At 42.9% G+C, this 20,774-nt stretch overlaps 1 long non-coding RNA gene across 1 annotated transcript in view; it reads right to left on the bottom strand.

Annotated features, from left to right (window-relative positions):
- LOC128137838 (uncharacterized) overlaps positions 1-20,774 on the bottom strand; it is a 37,258-nt gene that overhangs the window by 1,171 nt on the left and 15,313 nt on the right. The gene's annotated exons all lie outside the window — the stretch shown is intronic.

Genomic DNA, 20,774 nt, shown 5'->3' with positions numbered 1-20,774 from the left:
ACAAATAATTCGGCTTATCTCTGGTTTCCCAAAGAACCTTCTCTCCGGCATTGCCCATACATTTCTTCCACCCTAGTGTCTCTCTACATCTTCAAACTTTTGTAATCGTGCATACTTCATTCCTATCACAGAGGAACAAACACAGTGAAATCTGTCGCTGTCTGACTGAGCTGAGGGCTAAACGAAACAGCTACACAGAGCCTTACTCAAAAACATAAAAAAAAAAAATCCAGACCAACTATCATTTCAAGTGAAAAATAATGCAACCCTTCTTTGCTGTGCTCCTCACTTCTTCATCTGAGCTGGCACATGGAGTGACAAACACCTTTCTTTTGCAAGGCATTCCAAACCTATCTGAAAAAACTAAGTCTCTAAGCCTGGCCGATCTCTCAGGTTTCCACCTAAACTTGCTTAAGGTAGAAGGGTTCAGACACAGGTCCTCCTTTGCCCCTCCATTTTGTCTGTCATGCGAACACAGTTTACTCGGTTTCAGGACCCATGAACTTTTCCAGGCAGCAACAGAGCTTAGGGCTTAGGTCGTCTTTGCTCTCCGTCTATCTGGAGCAGAAAGACTGAATGTAGAGGCAATGCAGGAGCACACCGGGTGATGTGCAGTAATTCAAGTGACTGCTCCATCAGACTCCTCCTCTACCCATGCACGAGACCTGTACAGCCCAACGCAAGCCAAAAACTACTGTCATGGTTTCGCCCCAGCCGGCAAGTAAGCACCACGCAGCTGCTCGCTCACTCCCCCCGCCCAGTGGGATGGGGGAGAGAATCGAAAAAAAAGTAAAACCCCTGGGTTGAGATAAAGACCCCTGGGTTGAGTTTAATAGGACAGAAAAACATCCCTTCTGTCAAAGCTCAAAATCTTAAAAGTGGCTGTAGCTTTCAACTGATGAGGTTTTTTACAAATCTTCCACTGAAACTTGTTTTATCTTTCCATGTTTTAGAGGAGAAATGCACCCCACCCAAGCTATTTGTACTTCTGCCCTTTCAGATTCAAATGTAGCTTGAAAAAACCCTGTTAAGATGCCACTTTAAGACCTCCAGGACCTGTATTTGGTCCCCGACTTTTCCCTGGGACAAGTCTCTGTGTCTCAGTTCCAGCGCTTCAAAAAGGGGAATGTCATCACTGTCTTACATTGGGCAGTGGTCCGAAGGATGAGTAGGCTGGAGACTGCCAGGGGGCTCAAGGCACAAAGGTACCATGCAGTGCTGCACTAGAAACACCAGCGCCCAGCAGCACTATAACCGCAGAAGCCCGGTGCCACTTTTAATGGTAGATCAAGTCAGGCACAGAGCTATGCTTTTTTCCATTTTTAAACCCATCTGGTAATTCTGAACAGCTCTTGTCCTGTTCAGCACGGGATATCTAGTATTGTGAACACCAAAGATGCACGTGTTGGCTTCCCATCTTTAAAAAATGCTCCTCGGCATTATACTATACAATGCTCTGAAAAAAAAACCCAAATGCTTTTTCGTGAGGAACTTTTGAAGGCTCTTGGCAGCATGCGTGGCTGAAATGCAGGCAGTCCAGATACAGGCTGTAGCTGACCACAGGGGGTTTCCAGCACACAAAAGTTGTGAATAGCTCTTTACCACTTCCAGATCTCTTTCTGGAATACTGTTTAACTTTCTGTTTGAAAGAAAAGCCTATTTTCTCAAAATGCTTTTGTTGCAGAGGATGCACTTTGCAATAAATGAGAGTCAAATGGCTCCTGAGTTTGTGTTTGTAATGTTTAGTGACAAAATTCAATTAGGAGCTGTATATGTAAATGCTAAGGCACTCAGTTACATTTAAGCTTGTGTGAATATATAATCCTCTTACAGTCTAGATGATTTAATAGTCACTCTACTGAATAACTGTGCTTTTTTCTCCACAGATAACACAGCTGAATACTGCAGCCCACAGATGCAGGATTTAACTGGTTTGGAGCCCTTACACTGAAACAGAGTTGGAACGATGCCACTTGGAAAAAGTTGTCTTTTATGCACAAAATATTTATCATTTCAACCTCAGCAGACACTTAGGCAGAGACAGCTCTCTGAGAAAAGAGTTCTGTGCACAGAACTAACACAAATCAAATTAGTGCACTGAAGCTAAAGAGGACACGTTTAATCTCATCTCTCAAAAGTTCTTCGAGAAGTCATTAGAAAGAAGTTTTACTTTTTCTTTTTTTTTAAATCTCCCTAGGAATGACTAGGAAAACACAGCAATGGATTCCCAAGGGTAGAAGTCACAGAGCTCCATTCAGAGACAGGAAAACGTATCACTGCCCATCGGAATTACCTTTTTGAAATTCACCAGCTCTTTAGAAAGAAAAAGGAAAAGCTGGAGAGTACATAAATGCTTCTTTGATTCAAAATCCTGTTGATGCCCTGCATGATTCCAGTCACGCACTATCCAATGTCAGTCACTTGGAAACAGGCACCAGTGAAGCTGGTGGCTACTTCAAGAAGCAGTGCACAGGTTATTGCAGAGCAGTGCGAAATGAAAGTAGTTCTATTATTAATGTAAACTGGGATTTTTAAAATGTTTTCCAGAGAAACTATCTGTCTACAGATTTTTCGTACAGACCAAGTCTCCTTTTTCCCTCCAAAACTGATGGACAATTTTAATCCTATCTTACTCTACCACAGTGCTCATTCATGCATGCAGAGGTATACATAATGCAATACTACTCTAGGAGAGCAATGAAGACCTCAGGAATTTTTCCCTCAACCACAAAAGCACTTTTATAGCTCAAAAGATGGATTCATGAATTCAAACTAACTGTAGTCTGAATCTCCTAAACTTAGCCTTTGCCAGTGTTTTCCTGGACGAAAACACCAGCAGAGCTAAGAGGCCAACGTGGTCAGCCTATGCAGCATATGGGGAGTAACATGCAACAAAGAGGTATGAAAGCAATGTAGGGAAAAGGGAGGGTGACCACTCAGAAGGAGTCAAGACTATATCAGTGCCTTGCAGGACTTTTCATGATGGAATTCCCTAATTTCCTTTTCCAATTATTTTCCACTTAAACCTAAATACAACCTTCTGAAGGGAAAAAAAAAAAAAAAAAAAAGAGCAAGAACTTTTGCCTTGGAAGGTTTCCTAAAAACTGCCTTCCCTCCCCTCTCCCTGCCCCCCCGCCCCCCCAGGTTCCTGTTCAGACGCAAAGGGGTTCTAGAATAGTGACAATGGAAAAAAATATGGTTTACGCACAAAATATTTCTCATTTGAAGCTGGCAAGGCTCTTACACGGAGACAGCTCTCTGAGAAAAAGAGTTCTGTGCACAGAACTGACTCTATGTACTCCAATGCCAGTATTTTCTTTTCCCTTTCAAGTAGAAACATTGTTTTCAACTTTTCCCTTTCAATTAGAAACATTGTTTTCTATTTTTGCATTTCAAACAGTAGTCCACTATTAAAGTCACGTGTTTCCAATTCTTATATCTAATTAATATTACATATTTTTTTCTCAACACTGCAGCAGCTGGCACTGTTTTACACTCTCAGCTTTTCCCCAGAGAAGTGATAAGGGTCTAGCCTTCACAACTCTAGGTAAAACTCAGTATTCTCAACAACGCCAGCTTGAAACCCTGGAGGCATGCAGGAACAGAAAGATTGTTTTTTCAAGTCACGATTTTGAGTACCTAGTTCACGTTAATAACTTGGGATTGGCAATCTTGAAACAACTGAACTAGAAGTGATCAGCTGAAGTGAGATTTTTAAACAGGTACGGTTATGCAGTGAATATGCAGTGAAAAAGCAGGCTCCATTATTGCTTTAGATAACAGCTCAGGTCTCTGAGCAGACATCTAGATAGCTACTTCATTGGTTATGTGAGAGAGGCATGGATAAATGAACAGCAATTTAACTTAAAAATGACCAGGGAATTTCTAACCCATTAGGGTTGGAAGATGCTCCATCAGTGGAAGCTTTTACTGAAAGCACTTTCCCATGTTTCCCATGGCATTTTGATTTAAAAGAATGATGGGGTTTAGAGTCTTCCTGCTGTAAATATTCACCTCAGTTAAGCAGAACAAGCAGTACTACTGCCTGACATAACAAGCGTTTGTCCAAACAGGAGTGAGTAATAAAATGCAGAAAAAGTACACACCACAAACACAACAAACTTCATTAAGTTCATCTTTTTCTCCCAGCTCTACACTTCGGCACTGCTAGGAGGCCTTAACGTATTTTGGGTAGGAACAGGTCCCATTTGGTTTAGCACGCAGGCCTTCTCAGTGGCCTGTGAGGGCCTGGAAGTGCTTTGGTCCCCATTGCACAGGCACAGAATAAAAAGCTTGGGGAAGCCAGGTGACTTGCATAGAGTCAGACAGTGTCTGCACAGCTGTGCCCCCCTCTTGCACCCACGCCAGAGAGCTTCTCCCTCAAAGGGGGCCAGGAGGGCTGCTCAAGACATCAGTCCCCGGCCAGCGGGAGGTGTCCTCCTGCTCCTGCAAATGGAAGATGGGATCACTGAAGCACAGGCACCTCCCCTTTCCCAGCTGTAGCACCCTCCAAGCACAGAACCTTCAACCTCCCAGCCACCTTGCCAGCTGGCACCCCTTAGCAGCCTCGTTACATGTACCCTTAAGGGTGGAGGCCCGCAACTCCAGCTAAGACATCTGGCAATCTCTTATGAGACCAGTCCTTGAGACTATACTTGTTTAAAGGAGTAGACTGAAGTGGTTTGGTTTATGTTTTGTAACATAGCTTCCCATTTGAATAATTGCCTTCGTTACCTCAGCAGTAGAATTAAAAATGTCTGTCTTCCTTTGCTTGCTGCCTTATTCATGACCACGGCGCTACGTGTGCGTTTGCCGCCGCATCAGCATGCTTCTTGTTCCTGCAGGGAACTCAACAGGAGCAACTTCTGCTCTGGTTAAACCATCTGAGCAAGATGATGCCCAGACATGTTCTCTCGCTGCCCGTGGCAGTTTTCTGGTCTTGTAGCACAAAATTCTCTTTAAAAAGCCCTGGCGGTTTGACTTGGACATCAGAGATAAAGGAAGAACAGTAACAACAACAATAATGATAAGGAAAACAATTTCCTTCTGATTTTGTTGCACGCAGTTATAGGGCTGCTTCTTCCAAATGAAGCTATCACTGTCACGCATGCAGAGGAAGATGAGCCGCTTGGCAGCACAGTCACACTGCAAACAAGTGAAAGGAAGGTGTAAGAGAAGTTGCAAAAAAAGAGGGTACTTGGGCAGGGGTGCATTAGAGTTTTTTGCTAAACTTTTGATTAAATATCCAGAGCAACCATACGATACGTTGTCCTCTATATAAATGGAAGGCATAGAAGAGAAATGGATTGAGTTAATTTGTTTAATAAGAAAAGAGTTTGTCTGCAATGATTTAAACCTTTGTTTCCGTGTTCATAATCCCTTGCAGCTGTAAAACTTCCTCATTTCTGGTCTGTAGTTTGCCATTTATGCTTGCGATGTGGCTGATAAATACAGCTTGGTAGCCTTTTACTATGGGTTTAAAATTAGCAATGCTTTTTTGGTAAACTCTGAGCGAATCGACTCTTTCCATTTTCATTGTTCCTCGGAAGTAAAGATTAATGATGAAAATCTACTAAAAATGGGTGGTACAAACTGGTAGAAGAGGAAGTGATTTTTAGCACTATGGGCAGGGGGATTTGTTGACAGTGCAAGCATGCTCCCAGTAAGTCCAGACTGGTTTCAAAAAGGGGCCAGATCTGAGCTGAGTGGAGGAGGGGAAGACGCTGCCTTTGCAACTTTGTCAGAGAGGGACTGAGGAGAGGCATGGTGGAAAGCAAGAAGGAATCGCCAATCAGTACATACTACCGCGCAAACAACATATTAGAGCAGCTATCTCTGTAGCAAATTCACAGGGAAAATATTATTTTTTAAAGGTTACTTGCCCTGAGGGAGACTTATTAGAAATATTTGCCAAATGGAAACGGACGGTTGAACCATACCCAAGCGCAGTGATGGAGATTGCTATCGCATTCGTCGGCAGTTTCATTCCTGCGATGGCCAGATGCCCAAGCGAAACATCACACAGGGACATAATTCTTACAGCAACGCTGTCACTTAATATTGCAGAGTGACCAGTGGTCTCATAAAGACAGGCAAAAAGTGCTGACTTTTAGAAAGGCTGTTGATTCTTCCAGCAGCCATTTCTTCATGGCTCTGCATAAAATGTTAATGCCATGACATTTGTCAAAGGTTTAAATCATCCTAATGAAAAAGAAAGAGTTACTGCACTAATTCATCCCAGCATGTTCCACTGCAGATCTTTTATCAGTGCTTTTAAGATAATGTAATTATAACAAGAAAAATCTCTTCCAGTGAGATTTAACCAGATGCAGTTTTATCTGTTTATTTAAGAACTTGTGTCGTCCCATCACATATTATCTGAACTCAGCCCCAGCATTTAGAAACAGAAATTAGTTGTATTTCTTTTACAGATCTTTTTTACCTTAGCATGTAGGTGAAATATTTCAGAATTACTTCAGTGGGGGGAGAGTCAATGATAACATGATTATCCCTAACTATTCAGAGAGCTCCTCAAACCACTAAAAAACTATAGTGGGCCGGAAAAGGACATTCTGGCATGATTTGCGATAGCTTTAGTTTCATACAGGGTATGAGGAAGCAGAACCCAGTGCATCTGGGTATAAATAAAGGAACAAAGCCTGAAAGAGGAAGAGCTAATAAGGCGCAGTTTTTCTCAGTCTCTCTGAACTTGCACAAAATTTCTGGGTAATGAATGCCTTCACACAGGCAAGTTAAACCGGATGCATTTCTGCTACTGTTTCAATGATGTGTACGGTAATAGAAACTCTTGCATTATGTAAAAAAAATGCACCTGAACTTTTTCTCCTTTTGAGTGAGAAAGAGGTGAACAGACCCCTGTGCCGAGATATTTCATGCAAAATTACTTTGCTATTAGTAGGGTTTGCATGTTTCTTTTTTCCCCCTTTTCTATGCAAAAATACACTTGGCACTGCTGACAAAAAGGTGGGAAACCCTATTAAGAAGGTCACTATTTACCAAATAACAGCAACTGTTACAGAAGGTATTTACCAAAGCCTTTGGTATAACAAGTTCTTAATTGAAAACCATAAAAATCTGCAGACTGAGAACAGATGAAGGCCCCTCCAAAATAAGACCATCACATTTTTACTCCCAGTCATCTAGGATCCTCCTGCTGAGTCTGCACACTTCCTATCTGTGAAGCTCAATGTCAAAAAAAATGCACCAAGAAAAGCCAGCAGCCCATAAATGTGTGGGTTTGTGTTCATAAATGGGAGTCCCCAGGCTAGTTTTACACACACCTGGGGGTGTGTGGGGGGGTGTGTGTGTGTATACGCACACAAATGTACATATACATGCATGTATAAATATGTGTATACATATGCATATAAGAGAGTGTGTATGCAACTAAAGTTACAGTTATACATATTGCTGTATGTCATTATGAGTGTCAAATCTTCTTACAGAAATTTGCTGTAAGGGCTGGCAGGAGTGAGGAAATGACCACAAAATTGTTATATAGACTCTTAAAGGTGAATGTTTAATGGAACTGTCCCAGCAACCTACCAGAACAGTTATAGGAAGAAAGTACACTGGGCTACAGTAAGAGACAAGGGAGAACCTGACATACTAAATCAGTGTCCACATCATGCCATTACACGTTCAATGGGCACTAGTTTCTGTTGGTGCCACTACTGCTGTAGGCATTGCCTTAGTAGGAAGGGATTCTTTCTACAGGAAACATGGAGTCAGTTAAATGGAGCACTGTGGAAACACATGCTCTGCTTTTCACTTGCAGAGTGCTGAAATTCAGCTTTCCAGAACAAGTGGACGTAAGGCAAGTACACCAAGCTGCACGTTGAGTGTGTGACAGAGTCAGCAGAGGAAACGGAGAAGGAAAGCAGATCACAGTGCTGCATTTAAGTCAGTTTGACCTGCCAATCCACACCTGAAAATCTGTGTCACTCTTTCTCATTCTGCCAGGCACGTTTCTGAAAAAACACATGGGTATGTCTCCACCCATCTTCCCACAGCTCCCATTGTTGATCTCCCTCTCACTTACCACTGGCAAACCCTCAATCTTACTTAGAAGATGAGATCTTTAATCTTGGACCAAGTGAAGCATCTTTTTTGATCTAAGACTTACAGCGGAAGAATTAAATTAAATCCCTGCCTGCCCTGACCTAGCTCCTAAATCTTATAAATTGCAAATGTTCCCTCTTGATTTACTTCCATGGCATTTCTCAGAAAATAGATGATTTTATTTCTACAAACTTAATGGCCACCAACTTCACCCTTGGCATGTCTCAAGAGATTGTTTAGACTGACTTGCACTGAAGGGGCAGGTTGACTGAGTAACACTGGTATTACGTCAATGAAAGACAGTAGTCGAGTGATGAACTATGAAGCAAACCCTTACCCTTGCCTGCTGTCTAAGTGAGAATAGTTTCTTGCTACTCTGCAAGACTTGTGTATTTAAGAAGCGCTGCTCTGCTGAGTTTTAACATCTTCTCGTTTTAATTTGCATAAGGATCACCGCTATCCCACAGCCTCATAGGAATTTCAAAGGCTTTGGCAGAGACTGAAATGAGCGCAAATGCCCTCATTTGCCCAAAGGCATTAAAGTCCTCACTCAGGGAATCCATACACCAGCCAAGCCGGGCCTGAAGCAAAGAACGTACCACTTGATACATGCCTACGCTCATGCTGCAACTACTAATGCTACGTGACTCTGGCCATGAGAGAGCCCTATGGAGAGAAACGGCAGCCATGTGGACATTATTCATGGTTTTCCGTCTCTGACAGCACACTGCCAAGTGAGTTTTGTAAAGCCTGAGGCTGGGAACAGCTTCTTCCTGAGAGTCTGTAAGGCAACGCTCAGGTGCTGTGAACTCAAGTACTTAGATGTTTATAGGCATGGAAACTAACTTTTTGTCAGACTGAATTTCGACTTAACACACTTCAGATGGCTGCATCTGGTCAGTCAAATTGAGCCTTGTACCAACAAGAGAGCATACAGGCTGCAACTCCTCTTCTGAAGCAGTAGGGCTAAATGCAGATAGGTACTGCTAAGGCAGACAGATTCACAACAGAACAAAGTGTCTAAACAGGTGGATAAATCATGATAGCTTTTCAACAGGAGCCAAGTTTCTACTGTTGTTTTTTTTTAAATCATTTCTATGCACCATAAGCCACAGCCAGTTTAACCTGAGTGCAACCATTTGTATCAAGATGAGAGTGCCAAAGCCTGCAAAGAAGACTGAGCGAGCAAACCAGGGACAGGAAGGCACTGGGGAAACCCTCTGACCACAGCTGCATGGGAAGCCTCACTTCCAGCCTTGCGGCACCTTCTCTGAGCCCTGGTTCGGCACTCTCTCCTGACTTGGCAAAGCAGTTCGGTACCAGCTAAGAACCAACTTAATCCCACATGATTCAACACAGAGTTAGGCAGTGCAAAACTGAATTCTTCTAGCAGAGTCCACAGTTGCCTATGGCGCTCTGCACCCTGCACACAGAGGACGTTAGCTTGCTCAAGCCAGAGAGTTTAACAAGACAACCTTTATTTCTGACTCTCCCCCACTGTCTTCTCCTAGGAGACAACTCCCTTGGGATACACAGTGAGGAAATACCCTTCTAAAGACTGGTGATGCCTCTCCTCCCATATGTTTTTTTTTTAACAAATAGTTATAAAGCATCACTCTTTAAAAAGTAATAAATAGCATAATAATAACAAACATAATAAAAATTATAAGGACAATTGGACGGGGAAGGAACAGAGATGCTATATCCTAGTTGCTAGATGATGCAGAGAGGTTAAGAAAGTTATCTAGATGAAGAATGAAAAAAAAAATCATTTAATTAGACCTCTTCTATGCTTTTGATATTGGAGATGAATCTCTATTACCAACAATCTTTGCCTGCAGAACAAATAGAAGATGCAGAAGAATATCTAGCAAAAGAAAATTGTTCACGTACACATACAAAACTTGGGTTGAACTGTGAACAATCAAGTGCCAGAGCAACTTCCACGTGTGGGTGCTGGAACAGGCTGCCGTTTCAGTGGAATTCAGTCACTGCTAGTCACATTTCAGTGTTGCCTAACATGCAAGACACAAAAATGCCTCAAGGAAACCTATCCTTATCTTATCTTGGTGGCAGAAAGTGAAGTGAATACAATCAAGATTAATCCAGTTGAAAAGGAAATGAATCAGTCAAAGGCTGGGTCTCCTCATCACCCAGAAGGTGCTTGTTACACTCTGTACCTGCAGGACATACAGAAGGCATGGACACACCACAGGTGCACAGTAACTCCGACACATCACACAGTGCAACAGGTAAGAAGAGCTGCCTTAACTTTGAACATTTCTTGTGTTAGAGGCAACCCCTTACTGAAATCCAGATTTGTGCCCGTAACTGTCAGAAACCAGAGGGTACTCCTGCCCAAAGTCTTCATTCTTTCTACTACACAACTCTGGTAAAAAAAAAAAAAAAAAAGTCTTATCTATCAAGCTTGGGGATGCTTTAGACCTAAAATTGTGGTTTGTCCTATTTTAGTAGTTTCCTCACACTGGCTTTTCCGTCCAAAGCCTCCAGTGATAACTGGATAACTCCAACAATAAATGCAGAAAATATTTTAAAGCTCCTGAAGCCTTCCCCTTTCTATTTTAATTTTGTAGGCTGGGACATAACTACCCCAAAATAATGACATGTGACATATCAAAGAATAGCTGTCAGCTCCTGCACGGGCCCTCTACTGAACAAAAATGATGAATAACGCAAAGTAATAAAAATAAAACAACGGCAGGGGCAGGCTATATCTAAACTGGTGAATCCAGAAGTGCAGCCCAGTTCCTGGGTGTGGGTGTAAGTCTCACCATTTCAAACTATTTTGGGTTGCAAAGCCTCCTGCCTGTGCATCAGGACCAATGCTGATTCAGGGGGGAAGGAAACCCACCTCTCCTTTCTCCAGAGTGAAGCCTGTGTGACTGTGGAATGGGACCTCAGTTGCTCCACAGAAATAAACTGCGGTGCAGGTGCAACATAACCTCTTTAGGTTAGGAAACACTTGCAAGTGCATCGCGTATCTGTTGCATACTGCCTGTTCTGTCTGTGCATGGCATTTGTAAATAAACATGGGAACACATTTGCAAATGAGTGTGTGTTGAAAGTAAAGGCAAAAGGGGTGGGTAAACCTCAGGTTTCTGCAGCTGAACAGCTCTAGTGTGGTCATAACTAATAGGCCAGAAATAGGCCAAACGTGTGCAATTTGTTACCTTCATCAGACTCATCTAAGCCTGAGTGACTGTTCTGCATTCATGGCTAGGAAATGAAAGGCCTGTGGCTGACAAGAAAGGCAGCCATTAGGGGAAGGGCCAATGTGTTCCAGTATGCAAGTGTTTATGCTAGAAGAGAACCTTTACAAGAGAAACATCTTCTGAAATCCCATTTGGGCCCCTTGCACAGATATGGAGTAGAACATTTGTTCATGGTAATACAAAATATGAGGCCAACTAGCTCCCTACCACCGAACATTACAAAATCTGCATTTCAGCAAAAGCACGGTTGCTTGTATGGGGCTGTTGGAAAAGTACAGGTTTCTCTAACACTCTTTGTCTCAGCTGTCACTTTCTGCCTCAGTCATTTCATGGGAAAAGTCACCACCAACAGGAGTAGCTGTTGAACTGCCATATCTTCTGCTGGATCTGCATGCATGGTGGATACACCAGCTAGAAACGAAACCAGCAATTGCATCCAGAAGCCCAGGTCTCAACCAACTTGAAGTCCAGACAGGAGTCTTGCTGCACAGAATTCTTTTACATTTTAAACAAAGGGTCAGTCTGACTTCTGGCACAGTCAGAAACTTAAAAGAGAACAAAGTCACCTTAGCTAGAAACGAGTACGCTGGTTCAGAGCTGGCATTCCCAACGCCCTGGGAGATGTGTAGCACTGACTCTCTTCAGAAAAGCTGAATGGTTAAGAAGGTCCAATATCCTTCCTGCTGGCTGGATACAGATATAAATTGACAGAGATATAACCTGGTCAACTTCAGCCCTCCTCTAGTGGGGAAGAAGGGACATCAGTAGCAATGAGCTTAAGTGAAAGCTGAAGAAAAGCCCTAACTTTAGATATGGAACTCCAGCTAGAAAAATCAAAAGGAAGCACAAGACCAAAAAAAGATCTGACCTCCTTGGATTTGCATAAAAGATGCTATTACCAGTTTTGCAAATTCATACGGTAATTCTTGTAATCCAAGGCTTTTTAAGAGACCTGAGCTTTACCAAAAAACTGTGGATTAAACTCTTCTCTGGTTTGGTGTTTCTATAACAACAGTAAGTTCATAAACCAATACTGTTTTGTTTATAAACAGTAAGTCTGTTAACATTTAATCAATTAACTCCTCTGTAATTCTTGTGTAAATGACAGCAGAAATATCCATTCTTTGAAATGAAGACAAACAGGCCAAATATTTCATTTTATCATGCACTGTGAAATCCATGTCATCAAAAGCTTCTGTTACCTCAGGAACCACTGAATCTCCTCACCTCCGTGGAACATAGCAAGCAGGGTATTTTTAGGTGTGAGTAAGTTGTAGGCTAAGTTTGCATGGTGCTTATGTCCCAAAGAAAGTATAGAGGCAGTTCAGAACATCTACTAACTGCAAGGCAAGAAACTGTCAGATGAAGCACTTGGCAGCCATGCTTGAGTTACAAGTACATGGCAGGCTTAAGCAGCGACAACAACAGGAACTAACAGTCCAGTAGCACATTCTTTTCTGGCAACATTAATGTTGCCCAGTTAAAATAAATAACTTTTATTTTTGGAGTCACTAGCTCAGCTAGTAACTCTACATGCCTTGACTGTCATCTATCTCGACTTCTGTAAGGCCTTTGACATGGTCGCCCACAACATCCTTCTCTCTAAATTGCAGAGATACAGATATGATGGATGGACTGTTGAGTGGATGAGGAATTGGTTGGATGGGTAGTGGTCAACAGCTCAATGTCCAGATGGAGATGGGTGAGGAGTGGTGTCCCTCAGGGGTCCGTACTGGGACCAGTACTGTTTAATATCTTCATCAATGACTTAGTGGGATCTAGCGCACCCTCAGCAAGTTGGCAGATGACACCAAGCTGAGCGATGCAGTTGACACGCCTGAGGGACAGGAGGCCATCCAGAGGAACCTGGACAAGATCGAGAAGTGGGCCCACGTGAACCTCATGAGGTTCAACAAGGCCAAGGGCAAGGTCCTGCACACGGGTCGGGGCAACCCCCAGCACCAACACAGGCTGGGGGATGAAGGGATTGAGAGCAGCCCTGCGGAGAAGGCCTTGGGGGTACTGGTGGATGAAAAGCTGGACATGTGACAGCAATGTGTGCTCGCAGCCCAGAAAGCAAACCGTATCCTGGGCTGCATCAAAAGAAGCATGGCCAGTGGGTTGAGGCAGGTGATTCTGCCCCTTTACTCTGCCCTGGTGAGACCCCGCCTGGAGTCCTGCATCCAGCTCTGGAGTCCTCAGCACAAGAAAGACATGGACCTGCTGGAGTAGGTCCAGAAGAGGGCCACAAAAATGCTCAGAGGGATGGAACACCTCTCCTATGAAAAAAGGCTGAGAGAGTTGGGGTTGTTCAGCCTGGAGAAGAGAAGGCTCTGGAGAGACCTTCTTGCGGCCTTTCAGTACTGAAAGGGGGCTTATAAGAAAGATGGGAACAAACTTTTTAGTAGCGCCTGTAGCAACAGGACAAGGGGTAATGGTTTTAAACTAAAAGAAGGTAGATTTAGATTGAGCACAAGGAAGAAATTCTTTACAATGAGGGTGGTGAAACACTGGAACAGGTTGCCCAGGGAGGTGGTAGTTGCCCCATCCCTGGCAACATTCAAGGTCAGGCTGGACAGGGTTCTGAGCAACCTGGTCTGGTGGAAGGTGTCCCTGCTCATTGCAGGGGGGTTAGACGAGATGACCTTTAAAGGTCCCTTCCAACCCAAACTATTCCATGATTCTGTGACAGTCTGCCTTGACTTGGGAGACTTATCTCCAGCAGTATCTTTAAAATTTCTGCTCTCAAACTTGAGGAAAACTTCTAGGTATTTTCTAACCAGTTACTTTACATAACAGTGTTGCTATGTTTTATATTGGCTTGGGCAATAGGATCCGAGACAGCTTATCCACTGTTTTTGCCAGTAAACTTCCATTAAGCCAGTAACCAAACAAATTCTTTACACGCCTTTTCTTGTTGCTAAACAAAGGGAAAGGAAACTGCAATCTAGTGAAAAAGCTGGAATCCGGGGTAGGTCATTCATTGGCCCTGCTCCCATTTACTACAGTGGCAAAAGAGGAGATAAATTAAGTATAGCTTCTTATGGTCTTGACTTTCCCCAGCTTACTATCACTATCACTTATTTAATGCTGGCTGTAATTTAGCACCAGAAATCTCACGCACGGGAACCACAGAAGGATAAATGCTTCCTTCAGTTTGCAAGCTGCATTTTCAGATTCTAGAAAGTATTTGTTCCTCCTTCACTTTATATTCCAAATCTTCTTGAGGAAAATCATGGTTAGCTGTAATCTCACCTTGGATTTAGCAAGGGCTCATGGAACTTTTGTTGAGATTTTGATCAAAAAACCTCCGGCTCAATGTTTTCCAGCAAGTTGGGGTGTAATCTACACGAAAAGTCTGATTTTAAAAGGGTATTCAAGTCATCCTTCCAAGACGACATAGCTGCCAAGGACAGCATGCCAGAACAGCTACCCCAAAATGAATGCATGATTTTTGCCAGGGTTGGTACGATTTACAACATGAGGTTCCCGGCCAAGCTTGCCAGTCCTTGGAGCTGTGGAGGCTCAGCAAGGCTCTCATCCTCCAGAGACCACGCAGGTGCCCGTTCATAGCTAATCTCTTTCTTATTCCTACACTGTTTTCATCTATACAGTACAAAACACTGTGTAATATTTAATTAGAATGTCATTAATACAGTGGCATTTGGATGCTAAGGCTCTTTTTTAATTGACTTGGTGTCTAGTGACCTTTAACTGTTTTTTTAAGTCCTGAATTGCATCTCATTGCCAAAAGACAGAAGGAAATGGAGGGGAAACCATTAGAGAAACTGAAGAAGGGCTTGAGGAAGACATTAACAACGTGCACATGAATTTGACAGTTCTTAAAACACCCACTGGAAAAACAGCTGAGACATTTTGTTTATCGCTGACTATTTATACTGTTGCTATGGCAGCTGGACTCAAGAACTGCTGAAAACTATTGAGGGTTTTCAGAAGCCACGGTAAGCATTTTTTTCTTTAAAGACAATCCCACTTGATTTATTCTGAAGAATGAATTAAGTGGAGTGGGCTCGCTGAGTGTTACGCAATTTCGCCTTTTGATTATGGGCCTGAAAAAAGGTAGGGCTTTAAAAATAGGTAGTCTAAGGCCGAGGCTGGCCTTTCTTCCCTACGTGGAATATGTCTGAGTCTCAAAAAGCACACTGAAAGAAAGCTAACGATATGGTTTGACCCAAAGCATGTGCATCTCTGGTGCCTTTTGCTTGCCATACAGAGAGATACTACCACAGTTCCCTCTCCATCTGTCCATTTTCCATGGCAGGGAGGAGCTTTCATTTAGCAATTAGAGCAGGGATGTTCGTGTTTCACTCTCAGCTCTGTTACTGACTCATTAATAAGTTGTTTCCACATCATACACGTATCTGTGTTGCAAAAGGTATCTTCATCTTCTATAAAATGTTAAAAAACCCATAACTGGACTGAGCTACATTAGAATTCTGCACATCTCACATTAAAATTCATCTTATCATTGACTTCAGAGAAATGTTGAAGTACACAGAATAGGTTTTATCATGGTCTTTAGAAGATTAGGAAACAGAAATGCCTAGCTTTTACCACTAGGACTTGAAAAAAATGCAACAGACAGCATCAATCAGCTACTGAAAGTTGGATGGTGAATTTAACCACGGCATAAAGTAAGTAAGGTTTAAATTTTTGTCTGGCAAGTTTCAGAAACGGCAGGATGGCTTACTCAAGAGTAGTAATTTTATCTGTTGTAGGTAGAGGAGCTTCAATTTTCTTGCCAGAGGAACCTACATACTTCTAGTGTACGTTACTACAGTTCAAGAATCCTGTTGCCTGAAGTGTATTTATTTTGCAAATCAAAACTTCAGGGAAGAATAAAAATAGCCAGCCTTCATGAGTGGAGCTACAACAACACAGTCATTAAAGTAATGCACTGTTATACATAGTGACACTTCTGATGACATTTGTTCCAAAATCCCCAAAGAATTTACCCGCTTCCACCAAAAGAAAAGAATAAGATTTCTATATATCCTCCTCTGAGTTTCTTTTATCTTCCTCGGGAGAATTCCACATTGGCTATTAATTTTTGCCTGCAACATAAACATTTTGTAGTTTTTAATAAATTACTGCTTTAATTTATGCATTGTTTTTAGAATACTCCTCTATACTTCTCTCCCATTTCTTTTACAGTCAAAACAAGGCAGGGGGGGGCATTTATACTCTGTAGGCGCGTGCGCTTCTATACTAATATTTACTCATAAACGTAATATGATTTATACAAGAGGGATAGTCTTACGTATTCCAGGTCAATTATAGAAGAATGTCAGAAAATGGCATACAAGTCTTTTCTGTGTATAAGATCACACACAATAGTCACACCAATGCCATGTGAAAAGCTTGTCTAAAGAGCCTTCCTGTCAACCAAAAAGAGCTTCGCACTTATCATCCTTGTGCACAGCCAATTCTCGGATCTGAGAAAAAAAATCCCCAATACACGATTAGAGAACCGTCTTTCATTTTGCATGAGGTTTAGAAATGTATTTGGGGAACAAAACTTGAATGCAAATCTTGCACAGCTCTTGACATAAGTAGGGCAGCTTTAATAAAATGATACAGTGAACATGAGGCCCTGTGCCAAAATCTTGACGTGAAAAGGCTAAAAATGTCAACTTCTTCCTCTTCATCAGAGAGTTATAATTTCACAGCTACACTTTCGGTTTTTAAACCAGGGAGTCACTCTCTCCCAACCTTTTCTGAATTTGATTAATAGACTAACAAAAGTTTAAAAGGTAGGACTGGAGATACTCAGCTCATGGGCAGCACCGTATTTAAAAATAGCTGTAGGTCGGGGAATTTTGCAGAGACAAGAGAGGGGAAGAATAAGGTCTGATCCTGCATCCAGAAAACAAATGGGAATATTGTCATTTGCTTAGTTAAAATACAAGATCAAATCATTACATGACACTTCTAAAGAGTGCCAGTGTACTCACAACAAAACATGTTGACCTTAACAACAACAGCGGAAACATAAAGGTAATTATAACTGTGGTTTGCTTCAAGATTAGCTTGTGTAGCAGCTTTACTAGAGCCATATTCTTCACAAATTCATATGCACCCAGTATGCAGACGACGTTCATCAGACAGCAGAAAATGATCTGTCCCTGTGTTCAGTGAATCTCAGTTCAAAGAACTCGTGGTATGAAGCTTGCAGGCTCAAGCCCCACTCAGAAGCAGTTTTGGAAAAGGCATGCTCACTTTTATAAAGCTAGGCCGTTGCATGTGAGTTTTGAGACTCAGGCTCAAGGAAGAGTTGGTTCCTAGAAAAATCATGAAGTTCTTTCCATTTGCAAGAGCAACTACAAAAGCTAAGTGTTGGCATCTCGGTTTGCTGTATGGGTCACGTTCAGGTTTGTCTCCACATTAGGAAAGCACTGAAGACCTGTCTTCCCCACCTCCAGAGCCTGAAACACTTAGCAAATGCTCTGAGCTCATCACACCTTGAACAGAAATCCTCTTGGAATAAAAACGCATCCTCTCTCCTCATAAATCAGTAGAACAGAGATCACAAGACCTAACACTGCATCAGCGTTTTAGGAAGAGACCAAAACTGGTCTGGTAGCAATGATCATGCATTTTGTTTATCGGTGTTGACAGTCTGTTCCAAGAAAGAGGCTAGTGGAGCCGGTTGACTTGTTTCTTTCTGTTGTCTTCCCGGTCACTCCATATTCCCAAAGCTATTTATACCAACAACCAAGAGAGCTGCAATACTGGAACTAAGTTACTATGCTCCTTCAGTCCCAATCTCTTCATTGAACTTAAAAAAGAAAAGCAATTATTTTCTTCAAATGCTGATAAATGTCTGTGTCATAAAACCTAATGCAATCGTGGGTACAACTGCAATTCATGACAACAGTCCTCCACACTCTTCATCCTCATTAAGACAACTGGAAGGCAAGAACAGCTGGACTCTATGTGGCTCTCATTCGCAGCTGGGTAGCTTGGGTGGCACTATCCCGTTTCAAAAGCTACTGAAAATAGGAACATTTCAGAACAGATCAAAGGATCGGCACAAACTTCCTGAATGTGTTCCTCTGAAGACGGATTCACAGACTGCTTCAAACCATATGACCCCACATAGGATTATACGAAACCACCTTGCTTCCAGTTCATATGGTGTTACACTTAATAAGATGATGAGAAGCAGACTGTAAAACCATTATCTACTTCTGCTATAATCTAATTAAGGGTGAAGGTTTGTGTGCAGTATCTGCAAACCTAGCTGTACACTCATAATGTACTTTAGTCAGTGACTGAATCAGTCAAATCATCTCTGCCTTTGGGAAATTTCATTCTTACATACTCGGAAACTCTGTAGATAAAAGAAGGTAAAAACTCTTCTTCTTGTTTAATAACTGAAATTAGCAGAAGGACTAATTAACAGCACTTAGCTGTGTACCTTGACGCTCCTTACCGTTCTAACAACTCCAGATTACACTTTCTTTAAACTATATAGTTATCAAAGATTCTTTTTAACTCATTAAGAATAAAATTGAAAACAAAAATCCTAGAGTAAATTCATTTCCTGTTTGGTGCCTTTGAATATTTCTTTTTTCTTTTATTGTGCACAAGCCACATATTGATTTTTTTGCTATGATTCTGAAGCCGAGAATAGGAATTCTTGAACAATCAGTTCATATAGCTATCACTGATATTACTGTAATTTAACAACCTTAGGGCACTGTAACATTATAATGTTTTCAGTATCCACTTATTTAGCTTAACTTCATACAAAATATATATGTGACATTTTGGATCATTTATTTCTGTAGGGGTGCATATACCAAGTTGTCCTTTATTCATGAAAATGCAAGACCAGTCCAAGACCATTCCTGCATCCAGAAACACACTCCTTTCCCCATTGTGGAAGTATTCTATCCTGTGAAGACAGAAGACTTCAACCACTAAGTAGCAGTTTGCGGCACCTGCCACAGTTTCAATCGTGGCTTGACCAGTCCTCTTCCTACCTACTCTTCACAGTAGTCCGTAAGGTGCTGTGTTTTGGATTTGTTACTAAACCAGCCTTGACAGCACGCTAGTGTTTTGACTATTGCCGAGCAGCGCTTGCACAGTGTCAAGGCTTTCTCTGCTCCTCACGCTGCCACCTTGTCCTCTTGTGGACAAGAAGCTGGCAGTGGATACAGCTGGGACAGCTGACATGAATTTACCACAGAGGTATTCCATACCATTGTGGCAGTACATCCCCCCCCCCCCCCCCCCCCCCATCCTGCCAGCAGGAAACGAAACTTCTCCAGGAAGGGAGAAGGGGAAGGAAACCCTGGAGGCTGCAGGTTGAAATTTGAACTGGCCAATCGAGATGCGCCAGGTACACCGAGGCGACCCTCCTGGCCAATAGAATTAAATGACCACAGGTCAGATTCGACAGGGGTAGAAACGGGGTCCCGCCGGAGGACACGCTGGCAGTCCTCCTCGGAGCAGCGGGTCTGCAGTCGGGGACTCCCCCTCGGGTCGGGGCACCGCCCGAGGTAACTCCTCGAGGGAGAGAGCCCTCAGCTTTCAGGTGAGTGATAGGCACATTTTGAGCCATCACTTTAAATCTTGGGAATTCTTAAGTCGGCCGTGTAGTATTAATTCTCTTTACATCATTGAGCCTGTGGTTTTATTAGGTGTTGCCAGACTTCTAACTAACTTTTGCTGAAGAATAAATCTGAGTTTTAACACCTGTGGGATTTGGTTAGTCGTGCATCCGTAACATTTTGGCGTAGTTGGCAGGATGGTGTTAATAGAGGAATTATTACGGAGGCGCAGCTGCAGCCCTTCTCCCCCAGGTCTGGACTGGGCGAAGGAGAAGTGGTCCGACCCGGCAGCGGTCGTGGAGAGAGTAGAACTATGCCGCGGAACTTGTCGAGATGGCAAAGGCAGTGTGTCTGTCCTCCTGGGCGCCTGCTTGATTCAAGCACAGAACCGAAAGAGTGATTCTGCGAAAAGGCAAGGGGAAATAGATTGTCTGAAGGTGGACTTGGAGGAAAGGGACGTGCGGCCCCTTATTGAAACAGAAGGGCACGCGGGTCCACACGGTCCCTTGGTTGGGACCCGAACTCGGCGAGTTGCAAGCTAAGTTTTCGCGCAAGCCGGGCGAAACCGAACCTGAGTATTTGTGGAGAGTTTCTCTAACGGGGGAGGATCGGATACTGTTGAGTGATGATGAAGCGAGAGGTTACTGGGGACCGGGAGTGTTTCTGAGTGCTGGACCGGTGGGTGATCAGTCGATAACGTCCCGAGTAGCTTACTGGGCTGGGGGTGTGGACCCCAAGGAGGCAGGAGAACCTGTTACTATCCGGGAAAAGGGACTGTTGGAGTTAACGGAGGGCAGCAGGAAGGTCCGCCCAGCCGGTTGTAAACCCCGCCCCGAGCGGTCTCGAACTCGGGGGCCGCCGGGTCGGAACTACGATCCCG

The sequence above is a fragment of the Harpia harpyja genome, chromosome Z (genome assembly GCF_026419915.1).
Source record: "Harpia harpyja isolate bHarHar1 chromosome Z, bHarHar1 primary haplotype, whole genome shotgun sequence".
In the NCBI taxonomy this organism is placed as follows: Eukaryota; Metazoa; Chordata; class Aves; order Accipitriformes; family Accipitridae; genus Harpia; species Harpia harpyja.
This window is presented reverse-complemented; position numbering and strand designations above follow the sequence as displayed.